The sequence below is a fragment of the Carlito syrichta genome, unplaced genomic scaffold, assembly GCF_000164805.1.
Source record: "Carlito syrichta isolate Samal-C Ts95f unplaced genomic scaffold, Tarsius_syrichta-2.0.1 Scaffold142905, whole genome shotgun sequence".
In the NCBI taxonomy this organism is placed as follows: Eukaryota; Metazoa; Chordata; class Mammalia; order Primates; family Tarsiidae; genus Carlito; species Carlito syrichta.
Window position 1 is genome coordinate 22,925 of NW_007087001.1, and position 6,000 is coordinate 28,924.

Sequence of the window (6,000 nt, forward strand, 5' to 3'; positions counted from 1 at the left end):
AATTTAAGTGCACAAACGGAAGGGTAAATTCCATTTAAAATTTAGGTTACCCCAATGACATGCTGTGGATCTCAACTCAACAGATCCAATATACTTCTGAACTCGAACACTAATCAAGTCTCTCTTTCCTATTCTGTAGTCCAAGGGTTCACAGCAAAATGTGCACAAATGGTGCTCCTATTTTCTTCAGATTAGTCATGACACATGAATTTCTGTATCCTGCTATTACTTGTACAATAGTTCTATCTTGACTATACTCATGAGTTCATAAAAATCTGTTTATATTTTATATCACATGCTGTCGCTCAATCAATATCTTCATGTACAATGAAACCTAATTAGGCAAGTGCTTTATACTCAATAAATCGTGTAGAGTGAATGTGTGCTTAACGAAAATGAAAGTAGAAATTATTAGCCGGGCTCGGTGGCTCAGCCTGTAATCCCGCGCCTTTGGGAGGCTGAGGTGAGTGAATTGCCTGAGCCCACGGGTTCGAGACCCACCTGGGCAACTTGGCAAGACCTCATCTCTACAATAAATCCAAAAAAAAATTAGCCAGGCGTGGTAGCATGTGCCTGTAGTTCCAGCTATTTGGAAGGCTGAGGCAGAAGGATCGCCAGAGCCCCAGCAGGTCGAGGCTGCGGTTGCCAGGAGCGGTCACTGCACTCCAGTCTGGGCGACAGACTCCAACTCAAAAAAAAAAAAGTAGGAATTATTAAATTCTAGCTATGAACAGTAACTATTTTGTCTTAAGAGAGAGCATACACCCTTATACTGATAATTATTATCATCCATTGAAATGTCTCAAATCCTCACTGTGGCACATATATACATGACTTTGTAAGAACACAAATCCACCAGCAAATGCAGATATAGCAGAGGAGAAGAAAATAGTAAAATACCCTCCATATTCACCTTTAAGGGCACTTTGTAAACATTAAAATAAATAGTTAAAATACTGAAAACACAATCAAGTCATGTGTCACACTGTACTGCATATGTCTTTGGGATTTATCCATTAATCTAGTCATTCAGTCCTTCATTCACAAGATGTCACCCAGTGAGTCTAGGCAGTGCCTTTGTTAAACACAAGGCAGATTCAGAATTGCAGTGAATGACCTCATGTAAAAGTGTTTTATGTAAACTAGGAGATGGTGCTGTATTTAAGTATTTACCGGAAAACTGACTTCCTTCCTTAACAATCAAAAAGAGACTATGGGTTGAGGAATACTTATTAAAAAAATTAAAGTTTGATTATGCAAAAAAAAAAAAACCACACATACTGTTTCTGACCAGAAGCCATCTATAATCCTTCCTATAATCCTCCCTGATGCAAGGAGCAGACATTTGATCCGGAAGCCCAAGTGTGCAGTTTCACACCAGGTACAATTTCAACACAGAAAGAGAAGCCTTCACCTAAATCTTTCTCCTCCAGCCCATAGTTAGGCCGGAAAAAAAGGGGGTCAGATCCTTGAAACCTGTAAGTCAAGCAAGTTGCTCTGGGATTATTATTGTGACTCTAGGATTTTAATAAGTCTATAAGGCCTAGTCTTCAACAGACTGAAAAATAGCATACATGACGTCATCTTTCTTACTAGAGAAAAAATTGCTTTAAGTCTCGCTTTCTTTTCTTGATATTCTGGGAAAAGTTCCTTCTCACTCTCTTTGTCATCTCTTTCTCTCTCTCTCTCTCTCTCTCTGTCTCTCTCTCTCCTCTTTCTCATAAGGAGCTAGTCTTTTTATCAATTAATGCTAAAATTTCTAATTGACAAATACTTATTGTATATATGTATGGAATATAGCTTGAATGCATGTATACATTTTATAATGATCAAATCAGGGTAGTGACCATATCCATCACTTTAAACATGTATCATTCCTTGGTGGCGGTAACATTCGCCATCTTCTCTCCCGGCTCTCTCAAAACCACACTCTGCTGTTACTTGCTGGGCCTCCCTCCTGTGGAGTGCAACCCCAGCACTTAGTCTTCCTGTCTAACTGTAACTTTGTACCCGACGACCTCTTCCTCATAGGCACTATCATACAAACTATCCATAAAAGTATATTTGCAGCGGCTGGAGACCTTTCCCCTCCAGTTTATAACATTCGTTTCTGACAATATATTTTCAACTGGCGAATTAGCGCCTGGGGTTGCCAACACAAATGCAGAGAAAAGGAAGCTGTCGCTCTTTGTAAATGATGGGAAGTCTCACACATCATTCCTAAACCAGGGTCCTCTCTCAGTCAGCTCTCAGTCGGTAGCGCTCTATCACTCAAGGGCTGCTCAGCACGGTGTATTCATCAAGGCGGGCCGACGCAATTGTTCGCTGGCAGTTTAAATGGGGCCGACTTGTCACAAGAGTGACAGCCCGGGCAATTGTTTGCCCTCTGGGAACAGGTGCAGGCAGGTTCAAATGAAACACATCCAAATACTAACAGCAAGATTCTTAATCATGTCAATAAAAAGGATATACTGGTGTCTGGGATTCAGTGGTCACATATGCCTCTCACACTTTTGAAAATGAAATGCTGCCTGGCTTTTCGACAGCATGTTCCAAGGAATCTATCATGTCATTATCATTTTTAATACATGCTACTTGTTTGCAGGATGAAATCTCTAATTCTAATACTGCACATGCTAAAAGGCATGCTTTTTAGTAACACAAGGGCTGTTATCAAAATAAAATGGAAAATCAGAGAGCCTAGCGATGGCAAAAAGAAACGGTGAGAAGCAATGAGATTTGATTTCAGAATAATGGTGCGGTTTTAAATGTAAATACCAAGGATGCAAAAGTGTCCTTAAGAAGGACAGCTTAGCCTGGCTCGGTGGCTCAGCCTGTGATCCCACGCCTTTGGGAGGCTGAGGTGAGTGGATTGCCTGAGCCCGCGGGTTCGAGACCCTCCTGGGCAGCGAGACCTCATCTCTACAATAAATCAAAAAATCAGCCGGGCGTGGTAGCGCATGCCTGTAATTCCGGCTACTCGGAAGGCGGAGGCGGAAGGATCGCCGGAGCCCAGCAGGTCGAGGCTGCGGTGGCCGGGAGCGGCCACTGCACTCCAGTCTGGGCGACAGAGTGAGACTCCAACTCAAAAAAAAAAGAAGGACTGCTTGATATTATCATGACTGAAACAACATAAGAAAATAGCTGGCCAACTTCATTTTTGGCTCTCATATTTCCCGACATTTGTGAGACTAACTATATGTTCTTATAGCTTCCATGATATATCTATGTAGAATATTATATATTCTGCATCTATACAATGCTGCTACCTATGTCATTTTTCTGATAAAAATTCTAATAGAAATCATAAAGCATAAACGTAACTAGGTATCACTGCACTCACCAAAGAACTTTAATATTCTTGGTGTTAACAGTCAAGTAATTGCTTGATATTTACAAAACTATCTTTTAGGAAATCAACTTTGTGAGGAATAACTTTCAAAGTGTAATTAATTTGTGTTGCACACTTATGCAACTAATTTGAGGGGCAAAATTTAACACAAGTAAACAATGAGTAGACAATAACTATTGGATGACGGGTTTTCATAAATTAAAGAGCTCAGTGAAGGCTGCTCTGTAGGACAGAGTTGTGGAGAGGAGGGGTATTGCTAAGGAAGTCCTCCTGGGGAGAAGAAGGTGCACGTGAATAAAATGAGAAACTGTCTGTTTTCATTTCTTCTTTTTAAAAATAAAATAAGAGCCAGGCTTGGTGGCTCAAGCCTGTAATCCCAACACTTTGGGAGGCGGAGGTGAAAGAATTGCCTGAGCTCAGGGGTTCGAAACCAGCCTGGGACCTCTACAATACATCAAAAAATAAGCTGGGTGTGGTAGCACACGCCTGTAGTTCCAGCCACTTGGAAGGTTGAGGTGGAAGGACCGCCTGAGCCCAGCAGGTCGAGGCTGCGGTGGCCATGAGTGTGCCACTGCACTCCAACCTGGGTGACAGAGTGAGACTCTGACTCAAAATAAATAAATAAAATTTAAAAATTTAAAAATAAATGAAAATAAGACTAACAGAACACAGAGGTTAGAGACTATAAGATAAAGCATTCAAAATAAATGACTCTATATATTTTCAAAGAAAAACTATTTTTGTGGTGGGGGGATTTGCTTTAATTTCAGGCGAGTGGAGGTTCTGGCTTTAGAGGAACGAATTTTTCTCCAAAATGCAGCCTCTAGAGTCAGGTAGCATTTGCATCTCAGTTCTACTATTCTCTGGCTGTGTGACTTTGGAAGTTACTTAATCTGATCTTTTCCAAGTTTACTTATTTGCAGAATGGAGCACAAAAGAAAAAGTGTTTGTCTTTTCAGGTCGTTTGAGGCAAAGAAGATAATTCCTGTAAAATATTTACCAGAGGGCTTAACATAAAATAGAGTCTTAATAAACAGTGCCTATTTTGTGGCCTACTGCAGTATCAATTACAGGGTACCTTTCCAAACATGAGACGCCAATTAGTTATATGCAAATAGTATTCGATGCTAAGGCTTACCTGTCACTGTCAGTTATTCGATAATTATAGGTCTAAATGATTAAAGCCTTCCCACCAAGGAAGATCCAAGAGCTACCTACATTCGTCTCTGTTTGAACATAAAAAAACTATTCTGTCTTAGAAAACTCTGTTTGATTCCCAGAAAGCAGGGCAGAAATGCGCCACAAAAATAATCCACAAATGACTAGATATCCAAGCAGAAAATTACCAACAACTTGATAATTTTCCACCATTACTGAAGAGATAAAAAAGAGTCCTTTGTGCTTTGAACCAGTTATATTTACATACAAAGACATTTTCAATATTTTTTCCAGGTTCAAATCACTTGACTTGTTTCTTAAAAATTATTGCCTTAGATGATATCACATTTCCATACAATTCTTGAACTTTCTCTGTGTCATATAGGATTATAACTGAACCCAAATATTCACATTCAGATTGAGGGAAAAAAGTTTATATATTAGGCATGTTTAATCTAAGAAATATAAAATATTAGTATTATGAGAAATTATAGAAAAGGCCTGGCTTAAGACTTTAAGAAAATTCCAATGCCTGACCATTAATCTTGATGGCAAATCTTGTTTTCAAATTTTCTAATAATTAACATTATTCTAATTTTTCATATTGTACTTTCCTCTTTACCTTGGCTGTCAGAAAGCCCAATGTTAAATTTTTATTTCAAGCTTAGTCATGGCACCATTTCCAGTTCCAAGTAAAACTGTTTTCTCTTTTCCTCAAGATAATTTCTGCTCTTTATTTTATTGCCTTGTATATATGTGCATGCAATCTTAGAATAGCTTTGCTTGAATTCGTTTTTAGAGAAAGTGGGACCATAGACTAAATATTTGCTCTTGGGATTACTTGATTACTTAATTTACTGTTATTTTATATCATCCTAGTATACTTTTTAAATTCAAAATTTTGAGATTTTATAGCAAAAATATAGAGAGAGCGATGGAGAAGAACAGGGAACATAGACAGCAATTCAAAATAGTCATCATAATGTGACCTTATTCTCTAGTCAGAAGCAAATAATGAAGACATACGCATATTTGAACATAAGAGAGGGTTATTGTTATTACAGGTAAATACCCAGGATGCACCAAGGGAAATTTCCAATTAACAAAAACCACACGGCCATAGGTAAACCCTCTGAACTGATCAAACAGAAAATGGGTCCTTTTGCTCATTGGACAGAACCGAAGTCAATTAAGGTATTCTGAAAGGCCTTAAAATTTTGAAGTATGCCTTTGATAACGAGAGTTTCTTTCTCTATCTGAAAAACTCTGTACTTTCCCTACAAATATTTGGAGTCATTTTAGGCTTAAAGATGAAAAGACATCACAAACTTTTCCATACAACTAATATGCCCGCATCCTGTGTTCGAGGTACATTTTTAAAAAAAGAAAGACCAAGCCGGGCTCGGTGGCTCAGCCTGTCATCCCGCGCCTTGGGAGGCGGAGGTGAGTGGATGGCCTGAGCCCGCGGGTTCGAGACCCGCCTGGGCAAC

The 6,000-nt window shown here is 39.2% G+C and overlaps 1 protein-coding gene across 1 annotated transcript in view; it reads right to left on the reverse strand.

Annotated features, from left to right (window-relative positions):
- The window catches only part of ERICH3 (glutamate rich 3), a gene marked incomplete at its 3' end in the record, with an annotated part of 93,538 nt that overhangs the window by 22,904 nt on the left and 64,634 nt on the right, over positions 1–6,000 (reverse strand). The gene's annotated exons all lie outside the window — the stretch shown is intronic.